Consider the following 21,702-nt stretch of genomic DNA (forward strand, 5'->3'; position numbering starts at 1 on the left):
GACTCAAGGCTAGAGCGGTGGCCCACGATCTGGCACGTTAAGGCTCCTCTGGCGGCTGGTCCGGTTTCAGAGATTCTGGTATGACGCCCGCTGTGGGTTTACCACAGCCTGCTGGGGGTTGGGTTAGCTGATGTGCGCATGCGGCAGGGCGTCGGCCGTCTAGGGACCGTCTAAGGGGGCGCGGGCAGGGCGCAGAGGATGTTGCGCGCCACCCAGGCGCTGGTAGGGAGCATGCGTGAGAGCAGAATTCCGGGTGGCAGGTTGCAACCTAGCTGACTAAGTACTCCGCACTTGGTCGGGCGCCTTCCCAGATCAAGGGGCTGTGCCCGTTTTGTGGAGGGTAAGAGAGAGACCTCACCCAAGCTCCATAGACCTTGGAGAAGCATTTGGGGACTATCTCTTGACCGAGCCCTCCATATCCGGCAGCCAGTACCAAGAAGGGAACAGTAATCAAAGTAATACGGTCGCCCCTCGGTATCCGCGGGGGATTGGTTCCAGGACCCGCCGCGGATACCAAAATCGGCGGATGCTCAAGTCCCAGAGTCGGCCCTCCGCATCTGCTGATGCGAAACCCATGGCTATGGAGGGCCGCCTGTATATTTATTGAAATTTTTTTTAAAAACACCAAAAACCTGTGTTTAAGTGGACTTGCAAGTTCAAAAGCCGTGTATTTGAAGGGTCGACCGTATTATTAGCTAGGAGTTTGCTTGCTCTGAATTTTTGCAATGAGGTTGAAGTCAAAGTCCGCCATACTCCCCGGGTCTCCAGGAGCAGGAGTTCAGGGCTGGGTTTTCTGAGCATGCCTGGTGCTCAGATGCACTATGCAAACAAAACAAAAGAAAGCGAAAGCCAGCGCCCCCCCCCCCATTAGCCTATAGATTTTTAGTAATGAATCAACATCAGATTGCAGGTGTAGAAACCTGCACAGCGTTTCAAGCACTCAAGAATGCTTGCCGGGTACAGATTTCCTGCCTTTTTTCTTTTTCTTTCTTTTGGTCCTTGTTGCAGCTCTGGACTATGCTACATCTTTGTGCACAGCTCCTAAGCTCCTATTGCTTCTGGCTGTAGATCCTCTACAAAAGCATACATGTCCCTTGTGGTGGGCCCCTGTGGACATGGGTAAATTTACCCACTTTCTTGCCGCTGCCTATCCCCCCATCTCATCTCCTCACGTTTTCTCGAAATATTCTCCTGAGCCCTTGCTGAGGAGTAAATAAATTTTATTTATTGTCAAATAAAAGAGGGCCAGGCCAGATTTACAGCTCTATGGTTTTTCCTTGGAGAAGTGTTTTATAGATGCCCCAAGACTTAATATCCTAAATATTGAAAATAGCTTATAATAATGGGCCCTATACTTGACAATGTACTTGATTTAGCCTGTGTTTCCTTGGACAACCATTTTCATCAACCCCATTGGGGATCAGAAGCCAAATCATTTTTGTGGGCTCCTAAATATATCATGGGACCTAGTCCCCTCACCTACAGTGCCTAAGGGATAAGTGCCCCTGCCTCATGTCTGTGGAGGGTGGTCCAGAAACTAAAAAAGGTTTGTTGACCAATCCTCTTTCAAAAACTGGTAAGACATGGCAATATGAGTACCTCCTCCTGATTTTAACCAAGACATTTCCTCCTCAGGTTGGCCCTTGGTGAGTTCGGCAGGCCTGTCCCTCTCTTGGCTGGATACCCTGTACACAATTTTGGTTCCATATCAGTTATCACATGCGAGACCTATGAGGGTTTTTATCATGATTTGCATTAGACAAGCTAGGAGGTCTGTGACAGCTCAGGAGGTGTGTCCTTCCACATCTCAGATTTCCACAGTGAATTTGTGTTTTCTCAACTTTAGTCACCCATGTGACCCTTGACAAATGTTGCCCTACCTTGGCATCAGTCATGGTCGTATTTATTTAAAAGTTTTACTTAACTTCACACTTTGAAAACCTTAAATACTGAACGGAGCTTCATCCTAAGCAGTAACAGCCATGAATCGTAGTCGATGTAGCGGATTTATGGGAGCAGGGAACCTGGAGCCAGATTGCTGGCATCTAAATCCTGGCTTTGCTCAACGCTTGCTAGCTGGCTAAACTGTTAGGTTGCTTATTCTCACTTAATCGTGGTTTCCACATCTGTAAAATGAGGCTAGCAATAGTAACTACCTCACCAGGTTATCGTGAGGATTAACTGAGATGGTGAAAACACAGTGTTACCAACGGCCATACCATGCTGTCTCACATTTCCAATTTTCATCAATTTTGTGGTTTATTTATTCACAAAGGTCCATGAGAGAAGAAAGATGATGGCTATTCTCTGGCAGTTGGCAATGAGGACAGAAAGTTTTCTTGTGAATATGTCGCTGCCATGTTTTTGTGTCCCTATACAGGCTTCAGTCAGTAATCCTCTGTTGGCTGCTCTGTTTACAAGGCCCTGCCTCAGGCAGTGTGGAGAGTGTCATGATTCCAGACGCAGCTATTGTGCCATGGGTTCTCACAGTCTGGGGAGAGAGATCAGCCCATGTGAGAGAAAGAAGCTGAAAATTCTGGAGACAGAGTGCCCAGCCCCACCGCCACTAACTTGCTGTGTGGCCAGAGCTAAATTAGCTGACCTCTCTGTGCCTCAGGTGCCACATCTGTAGGATGGGGATCATGATGGTACCTGCTGTACCGTGTTGTGAAATTTACATGAAGGAATACAAATAAGGCCCATGGTGAGGGCTCAGATAACTTTAGCTGATGCTAGAGTTAAGGGGTCGGGACTGACTGCGGTCATTCTGCACAGGGGCCTGCACTGTGACTGAGGATGCTGGACACGGAGTGTCGCCCCTGCCCCTGAGTGGATATGAGAGTCTGTGGAGTGGCACAGAGCTGTGCTTGCTCAGGCTGGTGACACCATGTGGGTACTCACTGTGCACCAGGGCCTGGCTAATCGATCTTATAGCCATCCCCTGAGGAGGGGGCCATCACTCTCTTTAGTTCCTAAGGGAAGAAATGGAGGCTCGGAGAGGTCCAGTGACTTCCCTAAGGTTACATAGGTCAGTGGAAGAGGGCCAGGATTCAAACCGTTGAAGAGACTTTGTTCTTAGCAGCCCGTGGTAGAAGCAGATTTGGCTTTTTTTGCAGGTTGGTGGGGTTTCCCTTACACCTCACAGAGTGAGTCAAATTTTGGTAAATGCTAAGCAGGCTGTGCATGGAACTTCAGTTCAGGGAGGTAGTATGAGCAGCCCCAGGAGTGATCAAGTGTAAAGCTTGGCTTAGGGAACACCAACCCAAACAGGATGGCCAGGAGAATGAATGCATATGAGGTGCTGACCTTGAGAGGGAGCTGGAGGGGGAGCCTGGAGACAACTCTGTACTGGGTGGGAACTAAAGTTTAAAAGTTAGGTTGGGGTCCAATTTGTGGAAGGAGTTAGAATGTCTGCATTTGGGATCATGGAAAACTGTAAGAGTTTTGTGCCGGGGGAGTGCCTTAATGAAAGCAGTGTTTTAGGATGTGTTTATAGGAAGGGACTCTCTAGGCTGGCTCTTGGTTCAGTTCATTGCAGTTACTGGGCCTGCGGAACAAGGTACAGATCCGGAGGGCTTACTTGGAGGCCACAGCTGGCTGTCAGCGGGATTGGGAGTCCCCTTGAATTTGAATGTAAAGTTCCGTGTGTATGGTGGCATTAGAATAGTGTGTGCACTTTTCATCAGAAAAAGTGGGACACAATGCCCCTAACCACCCCCTCCCACCCAAAATAATAAGAAGAATAAATAATAACTAATGATAATAATCGGAAAGACCAAGGAATTGAGTAACGGAAGCAGTCTCTGGAGTTGCAGCATATGCATCTGGTTTTAGGGCACTTCTACTTTCCTGCTCATAGCAAGAGCTTTGGCCCTGAATTCTCACTACACGACACTGACAAGCCTTACTGTCCCTGAGCCTTAGTTTCCCGAACTATAAACAACTATTACTCTTACTACTACTATTTGCTAAAATAAAGATAATCATCTCACGGAATTCTTATGAAGTCAGAATGAAGTATGGAAAGATACTCTATTAACTTTAATTGTGTATAAACATAAGGGGTGATTTATGTAATGGTTTATTTTTATTGAAGTATAGTTGAATTATAATGCTTTGTTGATTACTGCTGTACAGCAGAGTGACTCAGTTATACATATATATATATATATATATATATATACACATTCTTTTCCATTATGGTTTATCATAGGATATTGAATATAGTTCCATGTGCTATACAGTAGGACCTTGTTGTTTATCCATTTTATATATACTAGCTTGCATCTGCTAATCGCAAACTCCCAATCCATCCCTGTCCCACCCCACCTTCCCCCTTGGCAACCACCGGTCTTTTTTTTTTTTAATGTTTAATTTTATTTATTTTTGGCTGAGTTGGGTTTTCGTTGCTGCGCACGGGCTTTCTCCAGTTGCCGCGAGCGGGGGCTACTCTTCGTTGTGGTGCACGGGCTTCTCACTGCGGTGGATTTTCTTGTTGCGGAGCATGGGCTCTAGGCATGCGGGCTTCAGTAGTTGTGGCACGCGGGCTCTAGAGCGCAGGCTCGGTAGTTGTGGTGCACGGGCTTAGTTGCTCCAGGGCATGTGGGATCTTCCTGGACCAGGGGTCAAACCCGTGTCCCCTGCATTGGCAGGCAGATTCTCAACCACTGTGCCACCAGGGAAGTCCCACCAGTCTATTGTGTATGTCCCTGATTCTGTTTCTGTTTGATAGATAAGTTCATTTGTGTCATATTTTAGATTCCACATATAAGTGATATCATATGGTATTTGTCTCTCTGACTTACTTCACTTAGGATGATAATCTCTAGTTGCATTGTAATTGTTACTTGTGATAGGGGTTTTACTCATTTCTTTTGAAAAACACGTTTTATCATGAAAATATTCAAATATACACAACAATGGGAAGAGTACTGGAAGGGACTCCCATAAAAACCATCACCCAGCTTCAGCATTTATCACGATCTTACCAAACTGTTTCATCTATCTTCTTTCCTTGCTCCCTCCCTCCCTGCTTCCCTCCCTCCCTTCTTCCCTCCCTTCCTTCTTTCTGTCCTTCTCTCTTCCTCCCCTCCCCACTCACTCTCCTCTTCTTGCTGTGCTGATTTAAAAGAAACTCAAGGCAACTTGTGTTTTCATCCCTGTATCTTTATGTGTCTCTGCACTTTCTAAAAAATACAGTCTTTTTTCCTACATAACCAGAGTGCCATCCAGGCGCCTGAATGGTAATAATAATCCCTTGGCGCCATCACCCAGTCGCTTGTATTCTGAATTCCCTGATTGCCTCAAAAATGACTTCTTACAGTTGGTTTCTTTAGGATATAAGTTTTTCTGTGTCTACGCTGATAAAATAAGAGGAAAACTTGAGGGGGTGGGCATTTGCATATCTAATCCCAGCCTTAGAAAGCGGAGCAGGAAATTAAAGACAGCCCTGGATATATACTACTGCTGGTGGTTGTATGTGGCAATAAAAGTGATTCAGTGTTTGCATTCACTGCCCTATCTCAGGACAGCATGGACCCTTTGGGTTTGTTCCAAATCATTTGCAGACTAAATCCCAGTCCAGACACTGGGACAGTGCATCCCTTTGCTGTAACCAGGCATTAAGGGTAAAATTGCATGATTTTCCTTTAAATTCTGCCAGAGATATTAGGCCATTATGAGCAGCAAGCTTGTAGAACCACCGCTGTTCGTGGCTCCATGTGGTGAAGCATGAACCAGGCGTCTCGCTAAGGATGTCTTTACCTTAGGCAGCCTGGGCTCAAGCCTCAAGGGCTGCTCCCTGCAGCCACATTCTCTGCGGGCATCCTTCAGAGGGAAACCTTACGTGACATTCTTGAGCCTTGCTAGGACTGGGAAAAGCTATTTGCTTTTTTCTTTCTTTCTTTCTTTATTTATTTTTTTGGCTGCATTGGGTCTTCGTTGCTTCGTGCGGGCTTTGTCTAGTTGTGGCGAGCAGGGGCTACCTTTCGTTGCAGTGCGCGGGCTTCTCATTGCGGTGGCTTCTCTTGTTGCGGAGCATGGGCTGTAGGCGCGCAGGCATCAGTAGTTGTGGCACGCAGGCTCAGTACTTGTGGCTCGCCGGCTCTAGAGCGCAGGCTCAGTCGTTGTGGCGCAGGGGCTTATTTTCTCCGCGGCATGTGGGATCTTCCTGGACCAGGGCTTGAACCCGTGACCCCTGCACTGGCAGGCAGATTCTTAACCACCGTGCCACCAGGGAAGCCCAAGCTATTTGCTTTTAGTCTACTCGATGGTAAAAGAAATGCAATGTGCTGATTCCTGTCAACACTCAGATTTTTCAAGTTCTAGCTCAATCCCCATCTCTTGGAGGAAGCCACAGTACTCTCATCTTCTGAGCTCTTACTGCTCTTGAAATGGGACCAATTCATTGGATCCCTATCACACATTGCTTGCATTGCGAGTCAGTCTTAAATGTATGGAAGCATGAATGGTGTATGTATGTGTGTGTGTGTGTGTCCATGGGTGAATGTAATATGTATGTATACGTATGTGTATTTTGTGACTTCTCAGTTACGGTGTAATCTGGCACTTGACACACTTCTTAGCATTCCCCATGCAGTACCCCAGAGCAGTGCTGTGTACGTAGCAGGCATTCAGTAAGGACTTGTTGATTGGTTGAAAGTGAATATAGAAGAAGGGTGGATGGCCTTGACTAAGGCCAGTGAGCCTGGGGACTTTTACTAGCTGAGCTTGTCCAGTGTTGGCTCCATTCTCTTATTTTCCTCCCAGCCCATCTGGCAGTCCTGAGCGACAGACTCTGAGGTAGCAAAGATCTTCCCAGAAAGGCTCTAGCACTTAGCTGGTGGCCTTCCATGGGGGTGGAGAAACAGATCAGCAACGTGCTCTCCTCTGTGTCTGAAGCACTGTGTGTGGAGCTGCCCTGGAGGTCTGAATTGCAAAGGCTCTTCTCTCCTGTTTCTCTCTCCTTCTTCGTAGTTATCATCCTTTTCCTCCCTATCATTAGTGTGTGTATGTGTCTGTGTGTGTGTATAATTTTTTAATTCATTGTCCATGTACTATAAATGAGGGCCAAAGAAAGACATAAGCAAGTCATGGAGAGAAAGAAAATACATGAGTTAAAGTCACATATATTCTGGAACAAGACAAATGCCACAGGTGAGTAACAAAGCAATAATATGGGAGTTCAAAGAAGGTAGATGTTACTTTCAATACAAATCTGGAAGCATACTTGAAGAAGTGGACTGAAAGATGACTCAGGTGTGCGTGGGAGTTCTTCTTTGCCTTCCCCAAAGAAACACTCAAGAACAAAAGTAACAGATTATCATTGTAATTTACATGGAGATGATGAAGAAAGCAAAACTGAAACAAATTAAACTGAACTATAACCTTGTCTAACATGCAAGGGTGATAATGAAAACTACCTTTTCAGTTTCTTATCCTATAATTTCTTTTACAAGTACTATATTCCACATACTGTAGATAGTGTGCAGAGTCCTGCTCTTTGTGTAATTTGAATTCATGCTAGGTTATCTTGGCACTCAAAGGTTTAATTTCTAGGACACCAAAACTTCACAGACAGTAACTATACCCACCACTTAGCTCAATAGCTGATGGCGTGCAGGGGCAAAGCCTTTGTAGCCTGGTTTCCCAGGCCCTGGGCAGCAATTACATAAATGTTGATGCAAATGAATATGAAGAAGGCATACAGACAATGAACTTAAAATGTTTGTACACCTTTTAAGGACCTATTCTTTTTTTTTTTTTTTGCCTTGTACACTTTTTTTTAACGTTTTTATTGGAGTATAATTGCTTTACAATGGTGTGTTAGTTTCTGCTTTATGACGAAGCGAATCAGTTATACATATACATATATCCCCATATCTCCTCCCTCTCGCATCTCCCTCCCTCCCACCCTCCCTACCCCACCCCTCCAGGCGGTCACAAAGCACCGAGCTGATCTCCCTGTGCTATGCGGCTGCTTCGCACTAGCTATCTATTTTACATTTGGTAGTGTGTATATGTCCATGCCACTCTCTCACTTTGTCCCAGCTTACCCTTCCCCCTCCCCGTATCCTCAAGTCCATTCTCTAGTAGGTCTGCGTCTTTAGTCCCGTAAGAACCTGTTCTTGAGGAATTGACTTCATATGTGCTTGAGTAGATGGATAGAGATCCATAATCAAATATATGTATATAGGTATAGTTTACACAAAGGTGTATACATATATATACAAACAGATATATATACGTGTGTGTATATATATACATATATGTGTGTGTGTATATATGTATACATATATCTATATATCTCTTTGTTTAGACTCTACCTATATAAACTTACATATTATATGTCTCTGAATTCTACACACACACGTCCAATTCCTTCTAACACTGGCATCCTTTAGGTACCACTTCTGTGTGGAGTCACACTGAGGTTAAGTCTGAAGTGGCAATTATTCAAATTAATGCACCGAGGAGCCCAACTATATTAAATTATTTAAAACCAGGCATAAATGCTTTGCATAAGGAGTGAATATATGAATACTTAGGCATCGGAGTGAGGGGATAATTCACACTCAGAACACAACAGACGAGCAACTGATGTATGTTTCGTTACGCTGACGCTGATGTGGAGGGGAGAGCGTAGAGTCCAAGTCTGCTCCTCCCGCAGCTGTTCTTTTGTTATCTTTTCCACAGAGAGTGGTTTCTTGCTTTCAGAACAAAATAAGATGCTCTCAGAACTTTGGTTAGCGAAGAAAATACTTTTAGGACTTTAGAATCTTTTAGAACTTTTGTAAAACACCATTTTGTCAGCGGATGAAGGAGGCACTTGGATGTCGAACACTTTCCAGAGGCGAGGGCCCGGGCTGGGTGGCACAGCTCATAGGCTTTGGGTCCCCGAGCTGTCCCACTGGAGGCAGCTCGCTGCCTAGGGCAGGGCTTGAGCTGCTGCCAGTGTGCTGAGGGGCAGGTCTGGCTTCCTTGCCCTGACGCCCGGGGTGCCCTTCTTCTCCAGCACCCACTCAGGGCTCTTCCTCGCCACCCCCGCCTCACAATCCTGCACGGGACCCTGTGCAGGAGACACAGCTGGGGGCTGAGGGCTGGAGCGGCCTGGCTGGCGCCCAGGTCAGTCCAGGCGGGGAAAACGGTGAGCTTCCCCCCAACTGAGGTGGCCTCAGAAGCCCTTGTACAACAGCCTCCGTGCCTGGACCCCGTTCCAGGTGACATCCGCTGGGAACAAGCAGGTGCGTCTAGGAGGGCAGGAGGTGAGAGGCCCCCTCACTGGCAGGTGTCTGTACAGTAGGTGGTCACTTGTTGGGGGTGCATACGTCCTTGCCTGGGGACAGCCTAGGCCAGGATCAGCCCATGAGAGCCTGGCAGTGTCCTGGGAAAGAAAGCCAGAGGCCCCGTGCCCAGTGCTGCCACGTAAGGCCCAGCCTGGTGTAGACCAAGTAGGGGCTCCCAGCAACTACAAACGTCTGAGGTAGGAAAACAAGGGTGCCCAGCTCATGGCAGCCCCGACAGGGATCCCCCAGGGCTGATCTGCGCTTCCAGCCCAAGGGCTGAGGAGAAGAGGTCCCCTCCCCGCGACACACACAGCCCCATGGGAGAGAGGCCCTCTCCTGCTGGAGTTTCTAAGTGTTTGGTAAAGTGGTGGAGAGAGTGGCAGCCCTAAATCCTCATTTTCTGGAATTCTTTGCTATGCCAGCCTGAAAGCGTTGCTAACATAGTAGGTTTTGCATTATAGTGCAGGTGGGAGGGCGAGTTGCAACCTTTGACATATGTCTAAAGAACAAAACAAACTAAAACAACAATTTCAAACAAAGTTCCACCGACCTGAGAAAGGTGGAAGTTAGGCAAGAGTTATACAGAGTGGAACGTACGCCGTGAGGATTCCTCACACGTTCAAAGTTTTGAGACTACCGAATGCATTCATGAATAGTCTCTTGAGGAATTTCTGACACCTGAGGCTTTTCTTCTTTTTCGTGGTACTGTTACGAAGAGATGGGGTGTGTGGAATTTGTTGGCAGTGGAGGATGACTCTTAGTTCAGGCAGGATTCTTACCTGTGGTAAGGTGAAATACATACGCTCTTCCAGTGATGACTAGTTTGTGAGTCAAAGGATCAGGAGTGATTATTTGAGACTATAGAAAAGCCTAAGTTAAATCCAAGGAGTATTTGTGGGGGGAAAGAAGAAGAAAAGAAAGAAAGAGAGACACAGAAGAATCAGGACGGGTTCACTAGCTTTGCTGCAGAGAGCGTGTGTGATGGACACGGGCTGCAGAGCTGGTGGTGGGGTCTGGAAAGCAGTGCTGGCGGCCTAAGGCCACGGGCTGGGCTCACAGTCAGGTCTGGCCAGGGCTTGGGAGGCGCAGGCCTCTGCTTTCTCAAGCAGGCAAAGCAAGCTCAGAGGAAAAGAGAAACTGAAGTTTTGGTGGCTTGCTTCTCCTGGGTTTACGTAGTGGTCTCTTAATGGAGTTCTGAAGGGAAAAGGAGCAACAAGAAACAAATGAAGAAGACGGGAGAATGTTTTCATCTGTTTCCAAACTCTACAGCATGAGCGTCCCAAAGAAACATTTAATGGACACCCTCCCTTGGTTTGCAAGGACAGTAGGAGCTGTTTCATGAAACCAGTATTGGAAATATGGAAGTAGTGTCAGCCTGAACCTCACATAGCCAGCTTTGCACATTGCCTATATTTATGCAGATTTGACCATTGGTACGCTCGAACCCCCCAAAATGAGCTCTATTACACTGGCTTTTCTCGACTACATATTCATGCAGCAGAAGGACCCAAATACTAAGATGGGAGAGGGAAGATGGGGCGACAGAGAGAGGAGGCCCTTGGTCTCATGTAAAATTTGCCGAGTGGAAACATCCAAAAATACTAAATATGGCACAATTCCATTAACTGAGATGCTGAGGGAGCAGTGGAGTCCACAGGACAGGTTTTACTTTCAGTTGTTAATAGTTGGCAGATATTTAGGGGGGAGCCGTTTTGTGACCCCTCACTCACGTGGTTGTCGGCTGTCTTCCTAAAATGCAGGTTGCACCCTCTTGACTTAAGCATAAGGGACAGGATGGGGATCTCCTGGTTGATTAGCAGCTCCTAGAGGGCGCAACCTTGCTGGGCACCAGAGGCTCTGCTCCAAGGCCCTGCAACTGTAGCCAGAGCGGAGTGAGCTGACCTGGTCCTGAGCCCAGGAAGGTTTGGAGGGTGGGGCAGGTTGGAGAGTGCAGAATTGACAGAGGTGACAATGGTATGCCTCTTTCCCCCCAAACTCTTGTCTGGGCAAAGATTTTAAGAGTTTTATTAAATTTGGGCTGAGTTCGTCTAAGCATTCGTTACCCCTATAGTCTAATATTAAGGCAGTGTCCAGGGCTTCAGTTCCGCCGGTGTCCAGCAAGACAAGCCACAAAGTCCCTGGGCCGCCCATGACCAAACCTCCCTCACAATACCATCTCCTTCTTTATAACCATCCCAAGGTTCCAGAGGATGAATGACCCTTTTTAGTCATCCTTGGGGAAAGCTTTTGTTTAAAAATCCAACCCACTCCTATTGATTATTTACTGTAACCAAAGATGGGTTTTTCAAAATGGGGACCGTTCCCCTCAGTATGATTTTAAAAGGCACCCACTTTTTCCTATGCTCAACTTCCCCCATAACTAAGGTGACACCTGCCCAATGAGTAGGGATTAGTGGCAGCTGGAGCTGACGGTCAGTTGTCAGGACGCAGACCTCCCAGGCACAGTAATAACAGCAGGGACAGAGTGCAGTTGGTCAGCTCCACCTGCGTGTAAGAGTGGGGGAAATAATAGAAAAGGTGGGAGGGGAGAGACAAAGCCATATGCCAATCCAGAGCCTGGCACATAGTCGGTGCTCGCTCTTGGGGGGGAGGGCGGCTGAAGGGAGCGCCTTCAGCTACATATCCTAAGATACTTTAGCAAGAAGGAAATAGCTTCTCCTGATGCACTTTCAAATCTTCAAGGCACCGAGAGCTCCCTGCTGCAATTTTTCATGTCTGACATGAAATGCTCAATATACTAATCAATCCCTTCTTCTCTCTGCTTGAAGGTTTGGTTTAGGAGTAGAAGGGCCAAGTGTCGGAGACATCAGAGGGCAGTAATGCTCAGAAACGTGCCCCACGTGCCCCCGGTCCTCCCTGCTGTCGTCAGCGTGTGTCGACCCTGCAGTGCCATTCTGCTTCAGGAGCTGGATTGGGTCCACGTTTTTCTGGAGCAAGTGCCGCTGGAGCTGCCTCTGCTGCCCGTGCCGCTCATGCCACCCAACCTGCCCGTGCCACCCATGCCGCCCATGCCGCCCGTCCCACCCATGCCCCCCATGCCACCCAACCTGCCCGTGCCGCCTGAGCCACCCATGCCGCCCGTGCCACCTAACCTGCCCGTGCCACCTGAGCCACCTGTGCCACCCTTGCCACCCTTTCCTCCTATGCTGTTGCCACCTCCGCCCTGTCATCTTCCACACGTGCTTCACTGTTGGTGCCCTCATGTGGCATCGCGTCGTTCCTTTCCATTGGAGATCCTTCAGCTGCCCCGACTTTCTATTGAATTGTGTCTGTGACGGTTTTTTCCAAAGGGCCTTTGAGCCAGTTTCAAATTCTGCATACCTCACCACCAAGAGCAGTTCCCCAAATGCCTGCAAAGTATATTAAATAGAAGTAGAGGCCTTGACCCACTGTTTTAGGGCATGCTTTGTATTTTCAATAAAGTTGTGAGTCCTCTGCATATTTGTTCTCTGTGTCACATGGGGTTAGTAAATTTGATGGAAACGGCTAAGCCAACTCCATTCAGACCGAATGCCCAGGAGGCCTCCTTTCATGCAGTAACAGCCCTGAGTCACCATCATAGGCCATGCACATCTCAGAAGTTTGCCAGGTGCCCGTGAGGGGTTTACACAGACCCACCTGTTCTCTTCCACCCTCTCCCCCAGCACCCATGCTCCCCGCACGCTGCCCCATCGGGACCACCTAGATGTGCAAGACGGGTGGTGTGAGTCTCGAATGGGAGAACAGTGTGTTTCAAAGCAGGCCTGAGGCCCATTCATGGTGACCAGCTCAGGTACAAGGAGGACTCCAAGGGACACTTCTGCAGTGACTACTCATAGGGCTTTATGGAGGAGAGGGAGCGGGGCACCGTCGGCTTCTCTCCCAGTTCTGTTCACCGCCTTCCCTGTTGTGGAGGGCACCTGGGGACAGAAACCACGCTAGCGGAGGGGGAGGGGCCTACCTCTGCGAAGGTAACACAAGAGGAGACTGTCCAGGCCCGCATGCGGCTCTTCTCACCCCCTCTCCCCCACCCCCAGATGCGGAAAGCATATCATAGCTCCTTCCGCAGCTCAGAGCTGACGGATGATGTGGCCTTCAAGTGTATTTTGTCACCTTCAACATCCTTGGGAGAACCCTGGTTCCAGCTAATTCAACACTGAAAGGGAGCCTCTTGGGTGAGTGTTGCCTGAAGCCAGGAGGTGGTGGTCCCTGAGCACTGATCCAGGATAATCACTTTATTTAAAAGAAGCAGGTAGGGCTTCCCTGGTGACGCAGTGGTTAAGAGTCTGCCTGCGGGAAGATCCCACATGCCGCGGAGCAACTAAGCCCGTGCGCCACAACTACTGAGCCTGTGTGCCACAACTACTGAAGGCCGCACACCTAGAGCCCGTGCTCCACCACAAGAGAAGCCACTGCAAAGAGAAGCGCCGCAACTACAGAAAGCCCGTGCAAGCCACAAAGACCCAACACAGCCAATAATAAAATAAATTCATTTTAAAAATAAAAATAAATAAAAGCAGCAGGTATGGGAACATATGTATATGAAAAACGGATTCACTTTGTTATAAAGCAGAAACTAACACCATTGTTAAGCAATTATTCTCCAATAAAGATGTTTAAAAAATAAAAATGAAAAATAAAATAAGAGCAGCAGGTAGATCTTACGTTTGTTCACGGGGCCTTCTTCAAATGGAACTGCCAGGTAGAAAACACACACGGACACACACAGATACTACACAGGTGTGCACCCTATAGCACATGTCTGTGATAGAAGCACAAACATACCTAGAAAATACCCGGAACACAAGCAGAATTGGCTTGTGTTATTAAAATAACCCTTCTGAAATGTATCTAGTGGCCTGTTGTCCTTGCCTTCGGTTATTTCAAGTTCGATGCTGAGAAAGAACGTGTGTCCTTGTAGCTGACTTTGGGACCTGCTGGGTGGGAAGACTTGCCGTGTTGCCTTCAGATGTTGTCTCTTTACCTGATGCTTCAGATGCTTTAGCAGCCTTTTCAAGCTGTCCCTCACTCTGGGCTGCCTTTTCTAAGTCCTTGGGATAGTTAAGCTGGTATTCCAGATAGCTTATGTTCCTGGTCTGTTGATCCAGGAACGTTTTCATGAAGCGTGAGAGTTTGGTTTCTGTATTTTTAGAAGCCGAGGCCTTCAGGTGTTGCAGGAGGTTGTTTAATGCGTTCTCCAACTGCGGAGCAGACTCTACGGCTTGTTTGCCAGTTCCCTTGTGTTGTGTGGCCATTTTAACAATATTATAAGTGTCTGCTTATTTAGGCTATATTTACACCAGTTGGATAGGTACCTTTGAGCTAACGGGTCCCGGTCTGCTGTGAAGAAGTAAACAATATAGAAGCAATATACAGAGTTTATCTTTGGCTCACTTGTATTACACCATAAAGAATCATGTAACATTATGCTCTATCTAGAAATAGATTATAGCTAGTTAGGAGAAATGATAGTATCATTTTAATTCCTAACAGTAACCATCCGTTATAGGTACTTGTTTGATGATTAAATCATGAGTACAAGCAGCCACCTGTCCAAATCTGTTTTGGCTCCTTACAAAGTGATAGCTTAGATTTGTTTGTGGCCCACTATCTACAAAGTGTATTCGAGAAGCTGAATTAGCTTTTTTTAATTACATAATTAATTCATCAGTACATCTTATTTTTTTTCTATTTATTTATGTATCTATATGAGATGATAGATGTTCACTAAAGTTGTGCAAATAATCTCGTGATGTATGTAAGTCAAAACATTTACAGTGTTGTATGTCAATTCTATCTCAATAAAACTGGGGGGAGGAAGGAAATGCTACATTTCTTTACGAGGTAGTCCAAAATAAAGGTGTCATTATCCCACCCAAATAAAAGAAATAAATGAAAATAGCCCGTTTCCCTCTAGCACCTGACTATTAAAATGCACAAAGGAAAAGAATAGCAAGACCTCCATCAAGGAACGTACCAAGAGGCAGTTTCAAAACTTGCCATTTGCACAGAAGTGTCCTGGAGTCACGAGGGAAGATGGTGCCCAGGACAGCTCTTGAGAGTGACATCTTGAGCAGGAGCTGTAGGATTGGTTTCGGGAGCCTGGGCTGAAGCCTCGACAGCTGATGGCTGAGGCCATTCAGGTCTCGGGACTGAGGTTAGAATGGGAGCGAGAGTGGTGGCTAAGCGTGGAGCCTGCGGCTTTGCTGGGCTTGGGGAACTGCAAAGAAAGGCTGTGTTTTCTCCATCCGGAGGCACGATGCTGAAACCATCGCTACTGCGTAAGAAGGAGGCGATTCCGATCTCAGAGAAGATCTCAGGTGTCCAGGTTCCAAGAACCCTCTGCAGTGCTACCGCCCAAACCTGACTAGCCGTGGAAACGGTTTTTGGTCCGTCAGCAAAACTCTTCCTCAGGCTGGGGTCGTCCTACCAACAAGAAGGGTTGTGTGTGCCTGTGTAAATAAACTGACGATGCAGCATGGACACGGCTTCAGTTCCGCATGAGCCCCTCTCCGTCCCCAAGACCAGGGTGGACAAAGACACACGTTCTTTCCCAGCATCGAACTTGAAATAACCGAAGGCAAGGACAACAGGCCACTAGATACGTTTCAGAAGGGTTATTTTAATAACACAAGCCAATTCTGCTTGTGTTCCGGGTATTTTCTGGGTATGTTTGTGCTTCTATCACAGACATGTGCTATAGGGTGCACACCTGTGTAGTATCTGTGTGTGTGCGTGTGTGTTTTCTACCTGGCAGTTCCATTTGAAGAAGGCCCCATGAACAAAGGTAAGGTGTGCCTGTTGCTTTCATTTTATTTATTTCCTTTTTTTTAACATCTTTATTGGAGTATAATTCTTTACAATGGTGTGTTAGTTTCTGCTTCATAACAAAGTGAATCCGTTTTTCATATACATATGTTCCCATACCTGCTGCTTTTATTTATTTTTATTTTTAAAATGAATTTATTTTATTATTGGCTGTGTTGGGTCTTTGTGGCTTGCACGGGCTTTCTGTAGTTGCGGCGCTTCTCTTTGCAGTGGCTGCTCTTGTGGTGGAGCACGGGCTCTAGGTGTGCAGCTTTCAGTAGTTGTGGCACACAGGCTCAGCAGTTGTGGCGCACGGGCTTAGCTGCCATGGCTTACGGGCCCAGCCACTCCGTGGACCGCTGCCCTAGTGCATTTTCTCTCAAATTCAAAGAATTTAATGAAATGAATTGAATATTTGATTAAATGAATTCTGTTGTAGCCACTTGTCAGCTGTGTGACTTTAGGCATATTATTTAACCCCGGGGTCCCCTACCCCTGAGCCGAGGACAGTACTGGCCCGAGGCCTGTTAGGAACCAGGCCCACAGCAAGAAGTGAGCAGCAAGCGAGCTAGGGAAGTTTCATCTGCCACTCCCCATCCCCGCCATGGCTCGCATTGCCACCTGAATCATCGCCCACCCCCCCCATCCCCCAGTCCATGGAAAAATTGTCTTCCACAGGACCAGTCCCTGGTGCGAAAAAGGTTGGGGACTGCTGATTTAACCTCTCTCTGCGTTAGTTTTCTCCTCTGCAAAACAGAACAACGATAATTCATGCATATTGCTTAGCACAGTACTTGGTACACGTTAAGCCCTCAGAAAATTGTAGCTGTTTTTTTTTTTTTTTTTTTTTTTTTGTGGTACGCGGGCCTCTCACTGTTGTGGCCTCTCCCGTTGCAGAGCACAGGCACTGGACGCGCAGGCTCAGCGGCCATGTCTTACGGGCCCAGCCAGTCCGCGGCATGTGGAATCCTCCCGGACCGGGGCACGAACCCACGTCCCCTGCATGGGTATGCGGACCCTCAACCACTGCGCCACCAGGGAAGCCTCTGTAGCTGTTTTAATTGTCATTATTCATGATTGTAAAGCACCACCTAGCCAGCTGTATTGAGGGAAACAAAAAAGCTAAAGACTCAGTGGGTACTTCAGGTACTTTCTGTGCAGGTAAGGGACACAGGATTTATATCACAAAACAGTTAAGTTTCATTGGGAGGCCGTTGTTTATGACCTTTCTTGCCAAATGAGTGATCCACACTTCAGGTTTTTAGGAGTTCAGGTAGGGGAGACACCAGGTGCGCAGGCTAGGATGAAAAAGGAAGGAGGAAGAACGAAAGGAGAATAAGGCAAGACCTGAATGAATTGTCTAGATGAAAAAGCGGGAAGAGGAACAGAACAAGCAAACTGTAGGGTCAGAAATGAGCGACATGTTCTGGGGATCCGCTGTGAGGTTGCAGTGTCTCAGAGTCATCGTTCTGGAGATCAGATTTCATTGTCAGAAGACTACAGCTAGAAAATTTGACAGAATGTGTGCTGAACCCTGGGACTTTTCTCTGAATGGTTACAATGGAAACAGTAAGAAAAATAAAAAAGATTAAAACTCAGCAAAAGAAAAAAAAGACTCTTTCCTGGCAATTTGCCTTTTCCTGCAGTAAATATGCAATCCTATGAACCAAAATTACCTCCTAGTACGTTTCTATGTAATTGAGATATTGCTGTACAATATTACAGGACTACCAGTGGTGAGGGAGAGCAAGCCGTGCTTGTGCAAAAGGCCCTGAAATGGCAAGGGAGTGTTAAGAGTTATTGAAAGTACCATTGGTCTGTTTCCTGTGGATTAAAGTCTTCTTATGGCTCTCAGGGGAAGGAATGGTGAGAAGGAGCAGGGTGAGGCTCATGGATTTCAATTTCTGGCCTTGGATTTGGTTACTATTCTTGGACGGCTGCCTCATGACTATGAGCTCTCTTTCCTTATCTCTTCACACTCCCATCTTGGTGTGGTCAGCCTTCTTTTTTTGTTTTTCTTTTTTTGTTAATTGAAGTATAGTTGATTTACAATATTGTGTAAGTTTCAGGTGTACAGTATAGTGATATGTTTTTCTTTTTTGCAGATTATATTCCATTATAGGTTATTATAAGATATTGAGTATAGTTCCCTGTGCTATATAGTAAGTCCTTGTTGGTTATCTATTTTATGTATAGTAGTTTGTATCTGTTAATCCCATACTCCTGATTTATCCCTCCCCCTTCCCTCTCCCCTTTGGTAACCATAAGTTTGTTTTCTATGTCTGTGAGTCTATTTCTGTTTTGTATATAGGTTCATTTGTATTATTTTTTAGATTCCACATGTTAGTGATATCATACAGTATTTGTCTTTCTCCATCTGACTTATTTTGCTAAGCATAATATTCTCTAGGTTCATGCATGTTGTTGCAAATGGCAGAATTTCATTCTTTTTTATGGCTGAGTAATATTCCATTGTGTATATATACCACATCTTCTTAATCCATTTGTCAGTTGATGGACATTTCAGTTGCTTCCATGTCTTGGCTATTGTAAATAAATAGTGCTGCTATGAACACTGGGGTGCATGTACCTTTTCAAATTAGAGTTTTTGTTTTTTTCAGATATATAACCAGGAGTGGAATTGCTGGGTCATATGGTAGTTCTATTTTTAGTTTTTTAAGGAACCTCCATACTGTTTTCCATAGTGGCTACACCAGTTTACACCCCATCAACAGTATATGAGGAATCTCCCTGGTGGTCCAGTGGCTAAGACTCTGCGCTCCCAATTCAGGGGGCCCACGCTCAATCCCTGGTAAGGGAAGTAGATCCCACATGCCACAACTGAGAGTTCACATGCCGCAACTAAAGATCTCACATGCAGCAATGAAGATCCTGCATACCGCAACTAAGATCTTTATTTATTTGGTGCAGCCAAATAAATAAATAAAATATTTTTTATTTAAATAAATAAATAAATAAATAAAATTTCTTAATAAATAAATAAATAAATAAATAAATATTTTTGAAAAACCCAAAAAACAGTGTATGAGATGAACACTCTTTTATTTTTTATTTTATTTTTTGTTTGTTTGTTTTGTTTTTTGCGGTACGCGGGCCTCTCACTGTTGTGGCCTCTCCCGTTGCGGAGCACAGGCTCCGGACGCGCAGGCTCAGTGGCCATGGCTCACGGGCCCAGCCGCTCCACGGCATGTGGGATCTTCCTGGACTGGGCCCTGCATCAGCAGGCAGACTCTCAACCACTGTGCCACCAGGGAAGCCCAACACTCTGTTAAACTGAGTGTTAAGCAGAGTTTTGAAACTATAGAATGCATTCATCTAATGGAAGGCCAGGTTTGGTCACAGAGACCCCTGAAGTCTAAGTTTCTATGTTAAGTAAGTAACAGAGCCAATTTAGCACCTGGCAATATTTCTGTCTGACTCCCTGTTGGAGTTAAGGTTTTGATGTGGTGGGTGGGCCCACAGAATTAATTGGATATTCTTTATTTTTTTTTAATTTTTGGCCACGCCAGGTGGCTTACAAGATCTTAGTTCCCCGATCAGGGATTGAACCCAGGCCCCAGAAGTCAAAGTGCAGAGTCCTAACCATTGGACCGCCAGGGACTTCCCTAATTGGACATTCTTAGGAATTTCTTCTTGTTAAAATGAAGAAATAGGACCATTCTGGACGTTTTTTGAGGTGCTGGGGTTGGGGACCTGGGCTAGGGCCAGTCACAGTGAGCGCCCCCCCAGCCCCCCCGTTTTGACTTTCCCTCCTTCCTTATGAATATTTCAGTCCTGGTGAAATCCCTTAAGGTGACCAGTTGCGTTAAAAGGAAGGTAGGCAAGAGAGAAAAAAAGAAAAAAGAGCTCTGTTGCTTGACCTCGTGATGGGGGCTGTGGAAGGGGATGTAAGGAACTCATCTGCACATGAACCTGAGTCCTGTTTTTCCTTTCTCTTAGAAAGCCCAGCCATCCAGAGCCATCTCCTTGTACACCCCCGACTACTATCCAGAGGACGTGCTGAGCTGCCAGCCCCCCTCAATACCCAGCTCCCTAAACTGGATCGAGAGCTCTGGGCCCAGCTGTTGACATCGATTTCTTTTTCCCCTAGAGCCTCCTTTCCACTTACTATGAAAAAATATCCTTTGTTTCACCCTTTGTCTCTCTTGTTCAAGGGAGAGGTAGACAGAGACTTTTCTTTGGTCTCTACCTTGTCTCCATTTTTTTTCCCTAAACCAAGATTCTTGGGCCTGGAATAGGAGGAGGTGGTGCTCCAAACCTGCAATTCTCAATAGCAGCTCTCATTTTGTCTGGGGGCCGTGCTTCAAATGGGTCTAGGCATATCAATTACATACCCGTGCCTGAATGCCACCACTTCAGTGTCTTGTGTCCCTTGATTTTGAAAGCAAGCTTGTGGGTAGGAGACGTGTTTTGTACGTCTGCAGTCTAAAATATTGGCATGTAACTGTTAGGAATTCAGACATTTACCTTAAGACCTACCCTTGGCATGGTGGGGGGGGCGTGGGTAGGTGGAGACAGCTCACTGCAGTTGAAAATTATATTTACACCATCGCACCCAGGGTCCCCGCCCCATAGCTTCATGCTGATATCTGAGAAGAAGCAAGTGTGACATTGATCAAGGCAAACCATAAATTATCAACTTCAAAGTGAGTATTAATTGCCTAGTGACAGTTTCCATTATCCTCCTTTCCTAAAACAGCGGATTCAGCACAAGCTTAGGGCTGGGTCTTGATCATGGGTCATGCCGCTAGTTGGCAGACTTGGCAGGCTTGGCATTGCAAGGACATTGGGAGAAATGAGGGCTGTTGTAATGGAAGCACACTAAGCCTTTTGTGAGGAGGATATAAATTTCATCACTCTCAGGGCCTGAAACTGTGGACATCAGGAGGCCGAATGCCTCTGCAGGGGAGGTTGATGCCTTTTCCTACAGGTAAAATGGCTCAGTGATCAGGCTTTGGTGGGAGCTTTGAGTCTTCAGTCCTTTGAAGGAAAGAGTTCTTGGGCAGGATAGAGGTTTAAGTGCTGAGGAGCTGAACGTGGGCTGATGTTCACTGCCCGTAGCTGGATGATACAAGGCCCAGTGGAAGGCATGGCCACCAAAACCCTGGTCTTCTCTGGGATGAACTCTGTGTGCTTTTTTGGGCTGGTCACTCCACTGCTCTGAGCCTATGTCCCAAATCTGTAAAATGAAGGGTGTGAAGTGGATGACCCCAAAAGTCCCTTGCAGTGTGGAGACCACCGTGGTCTCTTCCTTTAAGCTAGGTACAGAAAACAAAGGCACTTTGCCTAGAAGAGCCACATGACCCAATGGGACTGGTTCTCTGTGGCTGCCAGCCTTTTCCTGCAGGGTCTGTGAACATTTGTCTCTTTTGCCGAATGAAGGTATCTTGTGTAAGGGTTCCACAAAGGAAAATGAGAATATGCCTGCTAAGAAAGATGATCTGGCGAAGGTAAGGATTCACTCTCACTGGGACACCCTACTGCTTTGGCTTAATGGGAGGGAGTGGAAAGTCTCAAATGAATCCCCAAATAAAAGTAATGTCTTACAGCATTCTTAGGATGAGGGGTACGTCATGAGGTTTATGTTATC

General features: G+C 46.5%; 1 non-coding gene across 1 annotated transcript; it reads right to left on the reverse strand.

Moving 5' to 3' along the window:
- Positions 1-9,470: 9,470 nt before the first annotated feature.
- LOC132594610 (small Cajal body-specific RNA 20) lies at positions 9,471-9,615 on the reverse strand. The gene has a single exon (XR_009560812.1). It is a non-coding gene; the product is annotated as a small Cajal body-specific RNA 20 (non-coding RNA).
- Between the last annotated feature and the right edge of the window lie 12,087 nt (positions 9,616-21,702).

Source organism: Globicephala melas, chromosome X, assembly GCF_963455315.2.
Source record: "Globicephala melas chromosome X, mGloMel1.2, whole genome shotgun sequence".
Lineage (NCBI taxonomy): Eukaryota > Metazoa > Chordata > Mammalia > Artiodactyla > Delphinidae > Globicephala > Globicephala melas.